The sequence below is a fragment of the Aethalodelphis obliquidens genome, unplaced genomic scaffold (genome assembly GCF_003676395.1).
Source record: "Aethalodelphis obliquidens isolate GAN/ISIS:26980383/991018 unplaced genomic scaffold, ASM367639v1 scaffold7, whole genome shotgun sequence".
Classification (NCBI taxonomy): Eukaryota; Metazoa; Chordata; class Mammalia; order Artiodactyla; family Delphinidae; genus Aethalodelphis; species Aethalodelphis obliquidens.
In genome coordinates, this window is record NW_020837951.1 from 42239099 (window position 1) to 42259883 (window position 20785).

A 20785-nucleotide genomic window follows, 5' to 3' on the forward strand; every position below is an offset into this window, starting at 1 on the left:
TGAGTTGGGGGAGGGGGGAGAACAGGGATTCCTGGGAACTCTTTCTGAAGACAATTTAATTTGCGCTAGACCTGGGAGTACAAGTGAAATCCCTAGGCCTTGTGCAGTGGGCCGGCATTGCATGGCAGAGTGTGGCAGAATGTGGAAGCATCAGCATCCCCTGGGATACTCTTAGAAATGCAAAATCTTGGGCCCTCCCTAGGGTGACCAGCCATCAGTGTTTGCTGGGATGCAGGGCTGCCGGTGCTAAACCTGGGGAAATCCCAGGCAAACTGGGAAGTGTTGGACACCCTGGACCCCGGACCTACTGATTCAGAATCTCTGAAGGCTAGCCCAGGAGTCTGGGCACGAACGAGCTCTCCAGATGACTCTTAAACAACAATGGAGTGGCCCTGTTCTAGAGGAGGACAAAGTGTGAGCGAGGCTCAGAGTGAGAGAAGAAGCCAATTAAACTGTCCAGCCTGACTCATTCTCCACAGCTGCCTCCTGGGTACCCTCTGCAGTGGGGAAAAAAAACGCCAGCTGCTGGGGTCTTGCAGCCTCTGCCTCTGGCTGGGCTGAGAGCGTGGAGGGATGAGAAGCCTTGGTAGCCATTTATCACCTCAGTTTATCTGCCTCAGTCCCCACCTGAGGTGGGGGGACTTCCTTTTTTTTTTTTTTTTTTTTAACATCCTTATTGGAGTATAATTGCTTTACAATGGTGTGTTAGTTTCTGCTTTATAACAAAGTGAATCAGTTATACATATACATATGTTCCCACATCTCTTCCCTCTTGCGTCTCCCTCCCTCCCACCCTCCCTATCCCACCCCTCCAGGCGGTCACAAAGCACCGAGCTGATCTCCCTGTGCTATGCGGCTGCTTCCCACTAGCTATCTACCTTACGTTGGGTAGTGTATATATGTCCATGCCTCTCTCTTGCTTTGTCCCAGCTTACCCTTCCCCCTCCCCATATCCTCAAGTCCGTTCTCTAGTAGGTCTGTCTTTATTCCTGTCTTACCCCTAGGTTCTTCATGACATTTTTTTCCCCTAAATTCCATATATATGTGTTAGCATATGGTATTTGTCTTTCTCTTTCTGACTTACTTCATTCTGTATGAAAGACTCTGGGTCTATCCACCTCATTACAAATAGCTCAATTTCGTTTCTTTTTATGGCTGAGTAATATTCCATTGTATATATGTGCCACATCTTCTTTATCCATTCATCTGTTGATGGGCACTTAGGTTGTTTTCATCTCCTGGCTATTGTAAATAGAGCTGCAATGTACATTTTGGTACATGACTCTTTTTGAATTATGGTTTTCTCAGGGTATATGCCCAGTAGTGGGATTGCTGGGTCATATGGTAGTTCTATTTGTAGTTTTTTAAGGAACCTCTATACTGTTCTCCACAATGGCTGTATCAATTTACATTCCCACCAACAGTGCAAGAGTGTTCCCTTTTCTCCACACCCTCTCCAGCATTTATTGTTTGTAGATTTTTTGATGATGGCCATTCTGACTGGTGTGAGATGATATCTCATTGTAGTTTTGATTTGCATTTCTCTAATGATTAATGATGTTGAGCATTCTTTCACGTGTTTGTTGGCAGACTGTATATCTTCTTTGGAGAAATGCCTATTTAGGTCTTCTGCCCATTTTTGGATTGGGTTGTTTGTTTTTTTGTTGTTGAGCTGTATGAGCTGCTTATAAATTTTGGAGATTAATCCTTTGTCAGTTGCTTCATTTGCAAATATTTTCTCCCATTCTGAGGGTTGTCTTTTGGTCTTGTTTATGGTTTCCTTTGCTGTGCAAAAGGTTTGAAGTTTCATTAGGTCCCATTTGTTTATTTTTGTTTTTATTTCCATTTCCCTAGGAGGTGGGTCAAAAAGGATCTTGCTGTGATTTATGTCATAGAGTGTTCTGCCTATGTTTTCCTCTAAGAGTTTGATAGTTTCTGGCCTTACATTTAGGTCTTTAATCCATTTGGAGCTTATTTTTGTGTATGGTGTTAGGGAGTGTTCTAATTTCATTCTTTTACATGTACCTGCCTCCTTTATCAAAGATAAGGTGACCATATGTGCGTGGGTTTTTCTCTGGGCTTTCTATCCTGTTCCATTGATCTATCTTTCTGTTTTTGTGCCAGTACCATACTGTCTTGATTACTGTAGCTGTGTAGTATAGTCTAAAGTCAGGGAGCCTGATTCCTCCAGCTCTGTTTTTCGTTCTCAAGATTGCTTTGGCTATTCGGACCCTTTTGTGTTTCCATACAAATTGTGGAATTTTTTTTTCTAGTTCTGTAAAAAATGCCAGTGGTAGTTTGATAGGGATTGCATTGAATCTGTAGATTGCTTTGCGTAGTAGAGTCATTTTCACAATGTTGATTCTTCCAATGAAAGAACATGGTATATCTCTCCATCTATTTGTATCATCTTTAATTTCTTTCATCAGTGTCTTATAATTTTCTGCATACAGATGTTTTGTCTCCTTAGGTTGGTTTATTCCTAGATATTTTATTCTTTTTGTTGCAATGGTAAATGGGAGTGTTTTCTTGATTTCACTTTCAGATTTTTCATCATTAGTGTATAGGAATGCCAGAGATTTCTGTGCATTAATTTTGTATCCTGCTACTTTACCAAATTCATTGATTAGCTCTAGTGTTTTCTGGTAGCATCTTTAGGATTCTCTATGTAGAGTAAATTGTCATCTGCAAACAGTGACAGCTTTACTTCTTCTTTTCCAATTTGGATTCCTTTTATTTCCTTTTCTTCTCTGATTGCTGTGGCTAAAACTTCCAAAACTATGTTGAATAAGAGTGGTGAGAGTGGGCAACCTTGTCTTGTTCCTGATCTTAGTGGAAATGCTTTCAGTTGTTCACCATTGAGGATGATGTTGGCTGTGGGTTTGTCATATATGGCCTTTATTATGTTGAGGAAAGTTCCCTCTATGCCTACTTTCTGCAGGGTTTTTTATCATAAATGGGTGTTGAATTTTGTTGAAAGCTTTCTCTGTATCTATTGAGATGATCATATGGTTTTTCTCCTTCAATTTGTTAATATGGTGTATCATGTTGATTGATTTGCGTATATTGAAGAATCCTTGCATTCCTGGAATAAACCCCACTTGATCATGATGTATGATCCGTTTAATGTGCTGTTGGATTCTTTTTGCTAGTATTTTGTTGAGCATTTTTGCATCTATGTTCATTAGTGATATTGGCCTGTAGTTTTCTTTGTGACATCCTTGTCTGGTTTTGGTATCAGGGTGATGGTGGCCTCATAGAAGGAATTTGGGAGTGTTCCTCCCTCTGCTATATCCTGGAAGAGTTTGAGAAGGATAGGTGTTAGCTCCTCTCTAAATGTTTGATAGAATTCACCTGTGAAGCCATCTGGGCCTGGGCTTTTGTTTGTTGGAAGATTTTAAGTCACAGTTTCAATTTCAGTGCTTGTCATTGGTCTGTTCATATTTTCTATTTCTTCCTGATTCAGTCTTGGCAGGTTGTACATTTCTAAGAATTTGTCCATTTCTTCCAGGTTGTCCATTTTATTGGCATAGAGTTGCTTGTAGTAATCTCTCATGATCTCTTTTATTTCTGCAGTGTCAGTTGTTACCTCTCCTTTTTCATTTGTGATTGGATTGATTTGAGTCTTCTCCCTTTTTTTCTTGATGAGTCTGGCTAGTGGTTTATCTATTTTGTTTATCTTCTCAAAGAACCAGCTTTTAGTTTTATTGATCTTTGCTATTGTTTCCTTCATTTCTTTTTCATTTATTTCTGATCTGATTTTTATGATTTCTTTCCTTCTGCTAGCTTTGGGGTTTTTTTGTTCTTCTTTCTCTAATTGCTTGAGGTGCAAGGTTAGGTTGTTTATTCGAGATGTTTCCTGCTTCTTAAGGTGGGCTTGTATTGCTATAAACTTCCCTCTTAGAACTGCTTTTGCTGCATCCCATAGGTTTTGGGTCGTTGTGTCTCCATTGTCATTTGTTTCTAGGTATTTTTTTATTTCCTCTTTGATTTCTTCAGTGATCACTTCGTTATTAAGTAGTGTATTGTTTAGCCTCCATGTGTTTGTATTTTTTACAGATCTTTTCCTGTAATTGATATCTAGTCTCATGGCGTTGTGGTCAGAAAAGATACTTGATACAATTTCAATTTTCTTAAATTTACCAAGGCTTGATTTGTGACCCAAGATATGATCTATCCTGGGAATGTTCCATGAGCACTTGAGAAAAATGTGTATTCTGTTGTTTTTGGATGGAGTGTCCTATAAATATCAATTAAGTCCATCTTGTTTAATGTATCATTTAGAGCTTGTGTTTCCTTATTTATTTTCATTTTGGATGATCTGTCCATTGGTGAAAGTGGGGTGTTAAAGTCCCCTACTATGAATGTGTTACTGTTGATTTCCCCTTTTATGGCTGTTAGTATTTGCCTTATGTATTGAGGTGCTCCTATGTTGGGTGCATAAATATTTACAATTGTTATATCTTCTTCTTGGATCGATCCCTTGATCATTATGTAGTGTCCTTCTTTGTCTCTTCTAATAGTCCTTATTTTAAAGTCTATTTTGTCTGATATGAGAATTGCTACTCCAGCTTTCTTTTGGTTTCCATTTGCATGAAATATCTTTTTCCATCCCCTTACTTTCAGTCTGTATGTGTCTCTAGGTCTGAAGTGGGTCTCTTGTAGACAGCAAATATATGGGTCTTGTTTTTGTATCCATTCAGCCAATCTGTGTCTTTTGGTGGGAGCATTAATCCATTTACATTTAAGGTAATTATCGATATGTATGTTCCTATTCCCATTTTCTTAATTGTTTTGGGTTCGTTATTGTAGGTCTTTTCCTTCTCTTGTGTTTCTTGCCTAGAGAAATTCCTTTAGCATTTGTTGTAAAGCTGGTTTGGTAGTGCTGAACTCTCTTAGCTTTTGCTTGTCTGTAAAGGTTTTAATTTCTCCATCAAATCTGACTGAGATCCTTGCTGGGTAGAGTAATCTTGGTTGCAGGTTTTTCTCCTTCATCACTTTAAATATGTCCTGCCAGTCCCTTCTGGCTTGCAGAGTTTCTACTGAAAGATCAGCTGTTAACCTTATGGGGATTCCCTTGTGTGTTATTTGTTGTTTTTCCCTTGCTGCTTTTAATATGTTTTCTTTGTATTTAATTTTTGACAGTTTGATTAATATGTGTCTTGGCGTATTTCTCCTTGTATTTATCCTGTATGGGACTCTCTGTGCTTCCTGGACTTGATTAACTATTTCCTTTCCCATATTAGGGAAGTTTTCAACTATAATCTCTTCAAATATTTTCTCAGTCCCTTCCTTTTTCTCTTCTTCCTCTGGAACCCCTATAATTCGAATGGTGTGTTTAATGTTGTCCCAGATGTCTCTGAGACTGTCCTCAGTTCTTTTCTTTCTTTTTTCTTTATTCTGCTCTGCAGTAGTTATTTCCATTATTTTATCTTCCAGGTCACTTATCCGTTCTTCTGCCTCAGTTATTCTGCTATTGATCCCATGTAGAATATTTTAAATGTCATTTATTGTGTTGTTCATCGTTGTTTGTTTCATCTTTAGTTCTTCTAGGTCCTTGTTAAATGTTTCTTGCATTTTGTCTATTCTTTTTCCAAGATTCTTGATCATCTTTACTATCATTATTCTGAATTCTTTTTCAGGTAGACTGCCTATTTCCTCTTCATTCCTTAGGTCTGGTGGGTTTTTATCTTGCTCCTTCATTTGCTGTGTGTTTTTTTCTGTCTTCTCATTTTGCTTATCTTACTGTGTTTGGGGTCTCCTTTTTGCAGGCTGCAGGTTCGTAGTTCCCGTTGTTTTTGGTGTCTGTCCCCAGTGGCTAAGGTTGGTTCAGTGGGTTGTGTAGGCTTCCTGGAGGAGGGGACTAGTGCCTGTGTTCTGGTGGATGAGACTGGATCTTGTCTTTCTGGTGGGCAGGTCCACGTCTGGTGGTGTGTTTTGGGGTGTCTGTGGACCTTTTATGATTTTAGGCAGTCTTTCTGTTAATGGGTGGGGTTGTGTTCCTGTCTTGCTAGTCATTTGGCATAGGATGTCCAGCACTGTAGCTTGCTGGTCGTTGAGTGAAGCTGGGTGCTGGTGTTGAGATGGAGATCTCTGGGAGATTTTTGCCGTTTGATATTATGTGGAGCTGGGAGGTCTCTTGTGGACCAGTGTCCTGAAGTTGGCTCTCCCACCTCAGAGGCACAGCACTGACTCCTGGCTGCAGCACCAAGAGCCTTTCATCCACTCCGTTCAGAATAAAAGGGAGATAAAGTAGAAAGAATTAGTAGAAGTAGAAGGAAACAAAGAATGAAAGAAAGAAAGAAAGAAAGAAGGGAGGGAGGGAGGGAGGAAGGAAGGAAGGAAGGAAGGAGGGAAGGAACAAAAGAAAGAAGATAAAGTGAAATAAAATAAAGTAAGATAATATATAATAAAGTTATTAAAATAAAAAAATAATTTTTAAGAGGAAAAAAGAATTAAAAAAAAACACGGACGGATAGAACCCTAGCACAAATGGTGGAAGCAAAGCTATTCAGACAAAGTCTCACAGAGAAGCATACACATACAGACTCACAAAAAGAGGAAAAGGGGAAAAAATCATAAATCTTGCTCTCAAAGTCCACCTCCTTAATTTGGGATGATTCGTTGTCTATTCATGTATTCCACAGATGCAGGGTATATTAAGTTGATTGTGGAACTTTAATCCGCTGCTTCTGAGGCTGCTGGGAGAGATTTCCCTTTCTCTTCTTTGTTCTCACAGCTCCCAGGGGCTCAGCTTTGGATTTGGCCCAGCCTCTGCGTGTAGGTTGACGGAGGGCGTCTGTCCTTCGCTCAGACAGGACAGGGTTAAAGGAGCCGCTGATTCGGGCGCTCTGGCGCACTCAGGCCGGGGCGGGGGCGAGGGGGGGGGGACGGAGGGAGGGAGGGGCACTGAGTGCGGGGCGGGCCTGCGGCGGCAGAGGCCGGCGTGACGTTGCACCAGCCTGAGGCGCACTGTGCGTTCTTCCGGGGGAGGTGTCCCTGGATCCCGGGACCCTGGCAGTAGTGGGCTGCACAGGCTCCCCGGAAGGGGATTGTGGATGGTGACCTGGGCTCACACACAGGCTTCTTGGTGGCGGCAGCAGCAGCCTTAGCGTCTCATGCCCGTCTCTGGGGTCCGCGCTTTTAGCCGCGGCTTGCGCCCGTCTCTGGGGTCCGCGCTTTTAGCCACGGCTCGCGCCCGTCATTGGGGTCCGTGCTTTTAGCCGCGGCTCGCGCCCGTCTCTGGAGCTCCTTTAAGCAGCGCTCTTAATCCGCTCTCCTCGCGCACCAGTAAACAAAGAGGGAAGAAAAAGTCTCTTGCCTCTTCGGCAGGTCCAGACCTTTCTCCGGACTCCCTCCCTGCTAGCCGCGGCGCACCAACCGCCTGCAGGCTGTGTTCACGCAGCCAACCCCAGTCCTCTCCCTGCGCTCCGACCGAAGCCCGAGCCTCAGCTCCCAGACCCGCCCGCCCCGGTGGATGAGCAGACAAGCCTCTCGGCTGGTGAGTGCCGGTCGGCCCTGAGCTCTGTGCGGGAATCTCTCCGCTTTGCCCCCCGCACCCCTGTTGCTGTGCTCTCCTCCGCGGCTCCAAAGCTTTCCCCCTCCGCCACCCGCAGTCTCCGCCTGCGAAGGGGCTTCCTCGTGTGTGGGAACCTTTCCTCCTTCACGGCTCCCTCCCACTGGTGCAGGTACCGTCCCTATCCTTTTGTCTGTTTATTCTTTTTTCTTTTGCCCTACCCAGGTACGTGGGGGGTTTCTTGCCTTTTGGGAGGTCTGAGGTCTTCTGCCAGCGTTCAGTAGGTGTTCTGTAGGAGTTGTTCCACGTGTAGATGTATTTCTGGTGTATCTGTGGGGAGGAAGGTGATCTCCGCGTCTTACTCTTCCGCCATCTTCCCCAGCAGTTCCCGGGACTTCCTTTGAGGAGAGTGTTCGGCAAGAGGGAAGAGGCAAAGAAGGAGAAGAAGGGGAAGGAGAGGGGGAGGGGGAGGGAAAGAGAACAGAAGCCTATGGGCCCTCAGCTGCTGGGCCTGGCTCAGCCTACTGTTTATCCGGCGACTCACTACTTTGAGACAAGGCTCAGTTACCGCAGCGCCATAGAAACTACGTTATGTGCTGACCCGGGGCCTGGCTTTCCTTTTATGACTGGCTTAGTCCAACACAGACTTGCTTTTCCTCTCTCTACACACGTCTCAAGAATCTCAGACTGGCTCAGTCCAGGGTTCCTCAGCCTTAGCACTACTGGCATTTGGGGCTGGATAACCATTACTGGTGGAGGCTGTCCTGTGCACTGTAGGATGGTCAGCACCGTCCCTGGCCTCCACCCCAAATAGCCCTCCCCTCCCTAGCTGTGTCCACCAAAAACGTCTCCAGATATTGCCAAATATCCCCTGGGAAGGCAAAATCCTCTGGCTAGTTGAGGATGACTGCCAAACTTCCCTCCCTGGAGGGGAAAGGAGTATTGGCTCTATTTCCTGAACACACAGGGTTTTTGAGGCTTTGTTTTGGGAATGGTATTTTCAGGCCAATAAGCTCCGATATGCAGTGTATAAAATTTTATTTTTTATATCCAAACAATTTCTTTTTTGAGACTCCCTCCACAAACCAGTCAATGCTGGGTAAACTCAGTCAAATCAGATCTTTCCTCCCCCTCTCCTTCCCCTTTATTAACCATAAGTCTGTTTTCCATGTCTGTGGGTCATTTCTGTTTTGTATATAAGTTCATCTGAAACTAACACAACACTGTAAATCAACTATTCTTTGAAAAATAAAAGTGCTATCTTTTCTTTTCTCTTTTAAGATTAAAAAAAAAAATCAGATCTTTCTCAGTCAATTCATGGTCTCATGTCTTTCCTCTTCCGTAAGTCCCAAAGGAAGGAGGAGGGTGGAGGTCAGGGAGAGGTCTGGTCTGAGCTGGCTTCTGTCAGAGCTGGCTTCTACCGTGGTGTCCTCCTCTCATCCAGCCCTGGGTCAAGGCATCTCTTCTCTGTGGCATCCACTGAGATACCCAGATTTCTCTCCCTGATTCTGAGTGCTGTGTTTCTGGGCATCCTCTCCTTGAGTCCCTGCAGCCCTTCCGCATGGCGCTTCCTTCTCCGTTGCCTACATCTGTACCTCTCTCCAGGAAGACACAACTTCTTTCACATGTTCCCTTACAGGGCTCCAGAGCCATAGGAACAGAGATTTTCTTCCCCTGCACGTTCCAAGTTACCCTTTTTTCTATTCTATTCTGTTCTATTCTCTTGTGTTCCGTTCCATTTCATTCTACTTATGCTAAAATGAATCTTTAGAGTTGCCCATCCAATGCGGCTAGTGGCTGTCGAACACTTGAAACGGGGCTAGTCCAAATGGAGATGGCTATAAGTGTAAACTACGCACTGCAAACTCCAGTTTAATATGAATAAAAAAGTCATTAGTCGGGCTTCCCTGGTGGCGCAGTGGTTGAGAGTCTACCTGCCGATGCAGGGGACACGGGTTCGTGTCCCGGTCCGGGAAGATCCCACATGCCGCAGAGCGGCTGGGCCCGTGAGCCATGGCCGCTGAGCCTGCGCGTCCGGAGCCTGTGCTCCGCAACGGGAGAGGCCACGACAGTGAGAGGCCCGCGTACTGCAAAAAAAAAAAAAAAAGTCATTAGTCATTTTAATATTGAACAAATGATAATATTTTGAAAATGTTCAGTTAAATAAAATACATTACAAAAATTAATTTCATACTTGAGGGGTGGATATCTGATCTTGGCCTGGTCAGCAGAGTATTCCGTTCCCCTGGTCATAATGAAGCAGTTCAGGGAGGGGCAATTAATCAGACTCAATCTTGGAACTTTTGCTGGAATATTGAAAAGGGGAAGTTCTCTTTCTGCTGAGGTTGCCGGTAGATATGGATGAGCGTGGGGTTTCTGGCAGTCATCTTGCCACCATGCGGGGAGAGATCTACCTGAGACTAGAGCTCAGAGGAAAGTCCAGCCAAAAAGGTGGAGAGAGGTGGCTTCCTTATGACATCATTTGAGCATCTGGGTCCAGCAGAGCCTAAAACCAAGACCATCCCTGAACTTCTCAGTCTTAAGCACCAACAACTTCCATTTAAACGTCTCAGCTCCTACCAGGGCTCTCCCTGGCAACCAACATGTCATGGCAAACATAGGCAGGGTCCCATTTCCACAAATCAAGCATCCTCAAGGGTGTTTTGTTTTCCTTGGGATTATATGAAGTAGGAAAAAACAGACAAATCACAAATCCCATATATATATGAGGCAACACAATTTCCTGAATATTCTAAGACTTAACTGTATTGTTGAAATGGTATCTGGACAGAGTTTAGACATCAGTAGTTCAGGATGATGCAGCCTTCTCTCCCTCCCCCCCACCCACTGCCCCCTCCTCCAAAATCATTGGGCAAATAATTCTGAATAAATATTTTTTCTAGTAGATGATGAGATCTGTAAGGATAAGTCTTGTTTCTCATAGTTGCTATTGTTCCAGCGCTCAATACTCAGTGAGTACTCAAAAAATTGGTATACGAGTACCATGTTCCTTTGGATTGCTTGTGTGCACTGGGTCCTTTATATCCTCACTGACACCACAGTTAGTGATGAACATTCAGTGCAGCTCACTCAGAAGAAAGAGGTATCCGCTCCACAAAGTGGAGGCTGTCATCATTTAGCCTTTCCTGGCCACCAAACCACTCTATGTTTGATGTCCAGCCTGTTTTAAGGACCTCCTTGTGGGTAGTTTTGGTGTGCTCTTTCAGTCCCAGGTCAGTTCAGAAGTAACCTGATTTAGCAGATTACTAACTCTGGCACTATGTGAAATATTGCCAGAGGGTTCAGGTTACCCACAGCTGCTTAGTAAACTACCTCAAAACTTAGTTGCTTAAAACAACCACCATTTTATTATATATCAAGATCTGTGGGCCAGAAATTAGGGCAGGTTTGCCTGGTGGCTCTTCTGCTCTACATGGTATTGACAAGGGAGCCACTTGGTGGTACCCAGCTGGGCTGGGCTGGAGGGCCTGGATGGCTAGACTTACATTCCTAGCACCTTGGTGGTGCTAGACTTACATTCCTAGCACTATGGCTAGAAGGATGAGCTCAGCCAGGTGGTCTCAGGGTCTCTCCAGGTGATCTCTCTAGATTCTTCATGAGGCAGTTCAGGGTTCCAGGAGTGAGTGAGTCAAGAGACAGGAAATGGAAGTTGCTGGTCTCATAAAGCCTGGACTTGGAGACTGACACAGTATCATTTCCACTTTGGTCCATCAGTCAAAACAACCACATAGCGTGCCAAGCTTTAAGAGGAGGGAACATATGCCTCACCTCTTGAAGGAAGGTGTGTCCCAGAATTTCTGGGCATGTTTAATCTACCACAACACAATTAAAAAGGGACTGGGTGGACTTCCATGTATCTAAAGGCATCAAAGAGTGACTTGGGTACTGAAGAAGCTAGGAGGCAACAACATATATTCTTTTCAACTCTATATTTCTAACTGTATTAACCAGTTACATTAACCAGTAGATTTTAAAATCATGAAGAAGATACATAATGTATTGAATATTTAGGACAGAAGAATTTGAGTATCTTCTGATGTTAGCTCTCTTCATGATGACTTTTATTTATTTGTTTTTTTTATTGGAGTATAATTGCTTTACAATGCTGTGTTAGTTTCTGCTGTACAATGAAGTGAACCAGCTATGTGTATACATATATCTCCATATCCCCTCCCTCTTGAACCTCCCTCCCACCCCACCCCCATCCCACCCATCTAGGTCATCACAGAGCACTGAGCTGAGCTCCCTGTGCTATACAGCAGGTTCCTACTAGCTATCTATTTTACGCATGGTAGTGTATACATGTCAATCGTAAGCTCCCAATTCATCCCACCCTCCCCTTCCCCCACTGTGCCCACATGTCCCTTCTCTACGCCTACGTCTCTGTTCCTGCCTTGCAAATAAGTTCATCTGTACCAGATTACTCAGCCATAAAAAGGAACGAAATTAGGTCATTTGTAGAGATGTAGATGGACCTAGAGTCTGTCATACAGAGTGAAGTAAGCCAGAAAGAGAAAAACAAATATTGTATATTAATGCATATATGTGGAATCTAGAAAAATGGTACACATGATGACTGTTAAAAGGCTGAATATTTGATTCAAATATTTAAATCAACATTGATTTTCAAGAGGACTCAATGGCTAAATTCCTGTCTGGGTCAGACAGGCCATGCAAGGTGGTTGTTTACTTCTCTACCTCTGCTGGGAAGCCTTGCAACATGATTCTCATCTGCTATTGCTCCCAGACAGTCGGAATTATTCCAAATGACTGTGCAAAGTTCAATCTTTCCTTCTCCCCACAGTACAAGAGTAATCATGAATATATCTTTTCATTCTCTGACATAAATCATACCAATGTTTTCTTAGGTGAGTCCCCAAGGCAATAAAAATAAAAGCAAAAATAAACAGATGGGACCTAATCAAACTTACAAGCTTGTGCACAGCAAATGAAAAGATAAGAATGGGAGAAAATATTTGCAAATGATGCAACTGACAAGGATTTAATTTAATTTCCAAAATACACAACGGCTTATACAACTCAATAACAAAAATACAAACAACCCAATAGAAAAATGGGCAGAAGATCTAAATAGACATTTCTCCAAAAAGGACATACAGGTGGCCAACAGGCACATGAAAAGATGCTCATTATCGCTAATAATTTAGAGAAATGCAAATCAAAACTACAATGAGGTACCACCCCACACTGTTCAGAATGGCCAGTATTAAAAAGTCTACAAATAAGTGCTGGAGAGGGTGTGGAGAAAAGGGAAACTTCCTATACTGTTGGTGGGAATGTAAATTGGTGCAGCCACTATGGAAAACAGTATGGAGTTTCCTAAAAAAACTAAAAATAAAGTTGCCATATGATCCAGCAATCCCACTCCTGGGCATCTATCCAGACAAAACTGTAATTCAAAAAGATACGTGCGCCCCAATGTTCATACTCATAAGAGCACTATGTACAACAGCCAAGACATGGAAATAACCTAAATGTCCATTGACAGATGAATGGATAAAGAAGATGTCATACACACACACACACACACACACACACACACACACACACACACACACAGTGGAATACTACTCAGCCATAAAAAGAATGAAATAATGCCATTTACAACAACATGGACAAACCTACAGATTATCATTCTAAGCGAAGTAAGTCAGAAAGAGAAAGACAAATACTGTATGATATCACTTATATGTGGAATATAAAGTATGACACAAATGAACATATCTACAAAACAGACTCACAGATATGGAGAACAGACTTATGGTTGCCAAGGGGGAAGGCGGCAGGGTGGGAGGATTGGGAGTTTGGGATTAGCAGATGCAAACTAGTATATATAGGATGGATAAACAACAAGGTCCTACTGTATAGCACAGGGAACTATATTCAATATCCTATAGTAAACCATAATGGAAAAGAATATGAAAAAGACTATATATATATATATATATATATATATGTGAATCACTTTGCTGTACAGCAGAAGTTAATACACATTGTAAATCAACTACACTTCAATAAAATTTAAAAAATAAAAATGAATGTATCTGTTGTGTTGAAAATGAAATTTTTAAAATAAATTTATTTATATTTATTTATTTTTGGCTGTGTTGGGGTCTTCGTTGCTGCGCGCGGGCTTTCTCTAGTTGCAGCGAGTGGGGGCTACTCTTCGCTGTGGAGCACGGGCTTCTCATTGCAGTGGCTTCTCTTGTTGCGGAGCACGGGCTCTAGGCATGTGGGCTTCAGTAGTTGTGGCATGCGGGCTCAGTAATTGTGGCTTGCGGGCTCTAGAGCACAGGCTCAGTAGTTGTGGCGCAGGGGCTTAGTTGCTCCACGGCATGTGGGATCTTCCCGAACCAGGGTTTGAACCCGTGTCTCCTGCATTGGCAGGCAGATTCTTAACAGCTGCGCCACCAGGGTAGTCCCTGAAAATGAAGTTTTTGATGATAATGCTAATGATACTTTAAAAAAAATAATACTATCTACTACTAATGAGTGCTTACTAGCTTCAGGCAAGGAACCAAAAGCTTTATATATGACTTTTTCTAATCTTCACAACAATCCAATGAGATTGGCGTTATTCTTTCATTAATTCAACAAATACTTATTAAGTACTACATGGCTTCCTTATCACATCACTTTAGTACCTTGATCCAGCAGAATTTAAAATCAAGACCATCCCTGAAATTTTCAGTCCTAAGCACCAATAAATTCTATTAACTTAAGCCTATTTACACTGGGTCTCTGTTGCTTGTAATTAACATATCCTGGCAAACATAGGCAGGGTGCTATCTCTATAAATCAAGTGTCCTCAGGAGTGTTTTGTTTTCCTTGGTATTACATAATGTAGTATAAAATGGGCAAATATTAAATCACAAATCCCATATTGCTGATTTTTCCAAGATTCAACTTTACTTTTGAGAATGGTTCTGAACAGAGTTCAGTGGTACAATTTTAAGATGACGTAGCTTCCCCTGATGTAGGCTCTAGGGATACAGTGGTGGATATGACAGTCATGACCCTTCTTCTCATAGAGCTTACTTTCTTTTACTGGTGGGAGAAGATGATAAATAAAGAAGGAAACAAGAGAAACCAGAGAGAGACAAATGCTACAGTGAAAATACAATGATGATATCAAGTGGATTGGCAGGGAGGAGTGGCTACCTTAGGCTAACGGGTCAGGGAAGCCAGCACTTAGTCACATTTACGTTGAGACCTACCTGACAAGTAGAAACCAAACACCTCAAGGCTTGGAGGAAGCGTGATTCAGGCAGCAGAGCTGATAGTATAAAGCTCTCCTGAGGTATGCTCAAAGAAAATAGATACAAGCATGATGGGAACATATTAGGATAGGAGGGAGAATGTTAGGATAGGAAGTTAGAGAGGTAGGCAATGGCCTATCATGTAGGGCCTGTGGTCTAGAACAAGGGCATTTAATTTTATTCTCTGATGGAAATCCATTGGAGGATTTTAATCTAGAGAATAAGGGGATCTGCTCTGGGATTCTGAAAGCTCATTCTGGCTATCTTGTCCTGTGGAAAATGGATTTTAGAGGTTCAAGACTAGAAGCAAGAAGACTAGTGACAAAGCTTTTGTTTTAGTCCAGGTCAGAGGTGCTGTTGGCTTGCTCAGAAGTGGTAGCAGCAAAAATAAAAATGAACATACCGGGGGGGGGGCACTTATGATCTAACAGGAGCCTCATTCGCAAAGATTAATTGTGCATGACAGCTCCAGAGCGGCTCAGTGCAAAAGCTGTTGGCTGCATGCAGTGGTTCTAAAACAATACATGGTTTAAAGGAGGAGTGCATAACTGCTAAGACTGGGTGCCAGAGGTGGGGCAAAGAAGCAATCCATTGGGTGTTTGGTGGTCTGAGTTGGAAAAGATAGCAGTAAGGTAAGTTTTGGAAAACAAAATCAGAGTTTTGTTTTGTCTTGTTACATCGAGATGCCTCTAATATGTAAGCCATTATGTCAAGAAAGCAGTTGGAGTTAGGGTTAAGGTTAAGCTGTGACGTTCAGGAGAGAATCATTGATAAATGGTATTAAAGACGGTCCCCGACTTACCATGGTTTGACTTACAGTTTTTCGACCTTATGATGGTGTGAAAGCAATATGCGTTCAGTAGAAGCTGTGCTTTGAATGTTGCATTTTAATCTTTCCCAGGCTAGTGATGATATGTAGTGGCATACTCTCTCATTATACCGGGCAGCAGAAGCGAGCCGCAGCTCCCAGTCAGCCATGCAATCACCAAGGTAAGCAACCCATACACCTGCAATCATTCTGTATGCAGACCAGCATTCTGTTTTTCACCCTCAGTACAGTATTCCATAAATTACATGAGATATTCAACACTTTATTATAAAATAGGCCTTGTGTGAGATGATTTTGCACAACTGTAGGCTAATGTTACTGTTCTGAGCACCTGTAAGGTAGGCTAGGCTAAGCTATGATGTTCAGTAGATTAGGTGTATTGAATGCATTTTCAACTTACGATATTTTTATTTTTTGATGGGTTTACTGGGACATAACCCCATCATAAGTTGAGGAAGAGGAAGATCAGTATAGTTCATATGGAAGAATAAGTATCTGAACACAACTAAGAAGAGTTGGATAACTCTGAAGGGGTGATATATCCTATCAGATACCAAAATGTTTCATAGAGCCCCTGTAATCAAATCGAAATGGTATTGATATAGGAATAAATAGCTCAGTGGAACAGTCCAGACTTAAAGAAATGGATCTCAGTCAATATGAGAGTGTAATACATGACAAAGATCGAAGTTTAATTCATTGGAAAAAGGATGGAATGTTCAATCAATGATGTTGGCACAACTGGCAATCCATCTGGAAGAAAATAAAATTAATGTCCTATCTTACATATTTTACAAAAATAAACACCAGATGGATTAACTATTTCAATGTAAAAAATGAAATAACGAAAGTACTTGCAAGAATATCTAAGATACTGCAATGTACAGTATAGAAATGGAGAGACCTTCTTACAAAGACTGGGGCTCTGGAAGCTATGCAAGAAAATAGAGATATTTGGATACGTAAAAATAAAATTTTCTATGGCAAAAGATGCCATTAAAAATGATAAAGAACAAAAAACATATTTGAAAATTTGTAATTCAGATGACAAAGAGTAGATATGTAATATGGAAGAGCTCTTACAGATTGTCAAGAAAAAGACAAATGACCCAATTAAAAAAAATGAGCAAAGGATGTAAATAGACAGTTCACAGGGTAACAAATGCAAATACTAACAAGCTATGAACAAATGTACAGATTCACAAGTAGTCATGGAAACACAAAGTAAAACCACACTTTAAAATTATTTGAATCCCTTCAGGCTGCCAAAAATTAATAAGTAGTCGTATTTATTGCTAGTTGGGACATGGGTATTTCTATTTTTGGTAGAAATGTGAATTATTTTAGTCTTTTTGGAAAGGAATCTGGCCACCATAATGAAAACGAAAAATGTATATATCCTTCGATTCAGCAGTTTTTACCCTGGGAATCTATCACACAGAAATAAAAACACTAGTGCATGAGGATTTATATACAAAGATGCTATTACAGCTTTGTTTTTAGTGGCCAAAATTGGGAATAAAAGAGAATGTCCTTCAAAGGGGAAAATTAAATAAAATATGGTCCTTTTACCCTGTGGAATATTATGTATGAATGTATGAAAGACTGAATCAGAGTTTACTGAAATTCCCACAAAGTAGTGTTAAAAGAGAAAAGCAAAATATAGAGATCATGTAATACAATACAGTCCCATTTTTAAACTAGTGATGACAAACTCCCTCTGTGTATGTTTATTTACATTTATGAGTGTTTGTAAGCTTACATATGATTATAAGAGCATAAAAAAGAAGAAAACATACTAGGTTGTTAACATTTGTTCATTCGGGGGAGAGTGATGTAAGTGGAGGAGGGGAGAACTTAAGCAAAAAGGAAAAGAAAAGAAAAAGAAAAAAAAAATGTCCAAACTCCTCACCTTGAAGATTTTTACTTAAATTCTTGAGATACCTAACTCCCCTGGGAAGTCAGATTCAGAAACAAACAATAGCGATTCCTGCCCACTCAGAGTCATGTGTGTTTGAAGGTGGGCTTAATTGTCGATAATTCTAGCCTTTTCAGTAGAAATTATACAATAAGCAATTTCTGGTCTTCAGGCAGAAAATATTTTGGAGCAACATGTTGACTGCCTTAGAAAAATAGATGTTAAGTACATCCAACCACCAGCTACAATTATTACTTATTCGTCTAAATACCCATCACCACTCCATCGACTCTTACGTACCACGCTCATCAAAACTGGAAAATGATTGGGTGGAGGAAGAGGGGAGTGGTGAGGGGAGAGGAGGACTGAAAACATTTTAGAGAACACATTGGATTCAGAAAATTGAATGAAAAATTGGGAACATGTCAGTCTCAGAAAAATGAATTAGAAAATTGGGAATTATTTAGACCAACCCATCTGGGATATGGAGAAGCAAACCCCCATTAATGACTTGTCTGCTTAAGAGTTGATATTTATGTATACAACTGAAACAAAAGTTTCATGAAACAATAATACATGTTGCATACTTTGTTATTTCCTATTGATATTCTATTCTTTTTCTTAAAAAAAATGCTGGTCACAACCTAAGAATGGGTCACATGTGCAATTTGAAAAGCAGCATAGGTGTATTATTATTAGTGCTATTTTAGCCTTGTATACTTCTTTAAGGTCATGTTTTTATTCTATGTTACTTGTTAAAATTCTAAGATGCCACATTTGTCAAAGAGAATAGCATTTTTCCAGCCCTCTATGTGCACATTTCCTTGGAATTTCCTTAGAAACAGGGCACTCTTTCCCTCTAAGGGGGCAAATTGGGGACAGAGTCCTTCCTAAGTCATACATTGATTGGCTGTGGACTTGCTTGCTGTTGTTGTTTTTACTGTCTTCCACCATAAGAACTTTCTGTTCTCTGTTCTAGTTTCTTCTTTCTCTTATCTCAGGTTAATTCATTTTGGTTTCAATGTTATTCAGTCAACGAAATGTTATTAATTTAGAAATACCAGGATGAACAAGAAAAAACTCTCTACTTGTGAGTAACTAATGGATTAGGAGAAGAAACAAACAGGTATAATAGAGTGAGATGTTGAAGAGAGGAACATAGGAGGTGCTCAGGCAGCAGAGAAAGATGGGTCTGACTGACAAGGGGTGGAGATGGTGTCTCAGAAGAGATGTGTTTGGGAAAGAAAGTACCTAATTTTGTCTGGGGTGAGAGGGAGCATTCCTGGAAGAGGGAACGCATGAAGTAAGACATAGAGGTGTGGAGAACATGGAGTTACATTTGTCTGAGGTTCCAGGAGAATGATGGGAGATGAGGTTCAGCTGAAGGGCCCCTGTGCACATCTAAAGGCTGTGGGGAACCGCCCAGGTGATTCTGTGCTCCACTGTTTGCTCTCTGGGAGGAAGCAAGGAGGGCTGACTTCAGATTTCAGGGTTATAGTCTTACTTCTTTCTACTAGACTATAGCCTACCTAAAACCTGGAATGTCTCAGTATCTGAATTCCCAGAGCCTGGTAATGGGCTTGGCATGGACTCGATGGACATTCAGACAATTAGTTCACCTTTGCAGCCCAGCACTTGGCAGGTATCTGAAAAGTCATGTTCAGCCTGTGCTCTGATCTTCAAGAGGAATGAAATGGAATTGCAGCACTTCGGGAATAACCCAAGAAAACAAATATTCTTTTTTACTGAGACTTTTTTTCCAAACTACCCCTTCCTGGAAAGATGTGGTAACAGAGCAGGACCCTGTGAGGCCTTTCCAGAATGGACACCCACTCATGTCTTCTGCCTGCCTTTTGTCTGTAGAAAAACTTGTCAAAGAATATATTTAATCAGAGAAGCGAGAAAATGCAGAAAGAAAGGAAAACAGTCAAGCAAGACCAAATAATAATATTTTAGCCATTAAACAAAGTCAAGGTCCTTTAGTGCTTCCTCAAGGACTATAGATAATATTGAGCCATGTGCTTTGAGCTGTCTGGCAGATACCGAAAGCCCCACCAGGTGGAAGAAGTTAACTGTATGCGGCCCACAAGCACATGTACCCCCAGACCAGCTGGAACCAGGTTGATAATGCTGACTCCCAATTACCTCACCACCAGCCAATCAGAAGAATGTCCACGAGCTGATCACTCCCTGTTACTTGAATAGTGTAAGACTCCTCACTACCCACTCCAGGATGGGACATAGAGCCTTGAAGCACTACCCAGCTGTGGCCCCCTTTGCCTGACAAAGCAATAAAGCTATTTCTTTCTGCTCCGCCCAGAACTGTGTCTCTGAGATTTAATCAGCCACCAATGTACAAGAAGCCAAATTTCGGTAACAATGCTGCAAATGAATCAGTAACTTAAAATTATTCCCATCCCTTCCCCAGATCCTAAAGATAGGGAAAATAGAGATGTGAATTTAAAAAATAGAAGTATAAAAATAATTGACTTGCGATATCCTAGTTTTACAATCCTCTCTAGCTACCACTCGTCAATAACAACTTTTGGTTTATGATTATTTTTATACTATCTTATAAGTGTGGAAATCAGCAAAGAAATAATTGATGTTAGAGTTGGGAGATCCCTGTGAGTTTATTCTGGTTCTTCCTCTTTGATTTTACAGCTGAGGAAATTAGGGCCTAGATTACTTTATGCAAGCTGCCCCCAATAATTTTATATCAGAGAATTAAAATCAAGCAAAAAGCTATGACTCAGAGCAACTTACCTTGTTGGTATATGTTCTTTTAGTCCCTTAAAAATGCATTATGTGTGTTCCCATAATAAAATTTGTATCATACTGTTTATATTTTTGTATCTTGACTTTTACACTCCATATATTTTGAGGTTTTCCCCCCAAATCTGTTATTCATATGTTTGTTACATATTCACATATGTAATGACTATATAATATCTCATTGTATGCATAATACCATAATTTATTGGAACTATTCACCTTTGTTGGGCATTTAGATTGTTTTGAGTTGTTGCTATTAGAAATAAAAACTTTGGCCTCTCCGATTATTTCTTAAGGGGAGAATTACTAGTTTGGTCAAAGGGGATGGACATGTTTAAGGCTTCTGATACACACTGCCAAGTTCACCAGCCCAGGAAAGTTTTGCAGATTTGCTATAAACAATACGCTTCATATCTTTCTTGCAATCTTAGCAACTTTAGACCTAA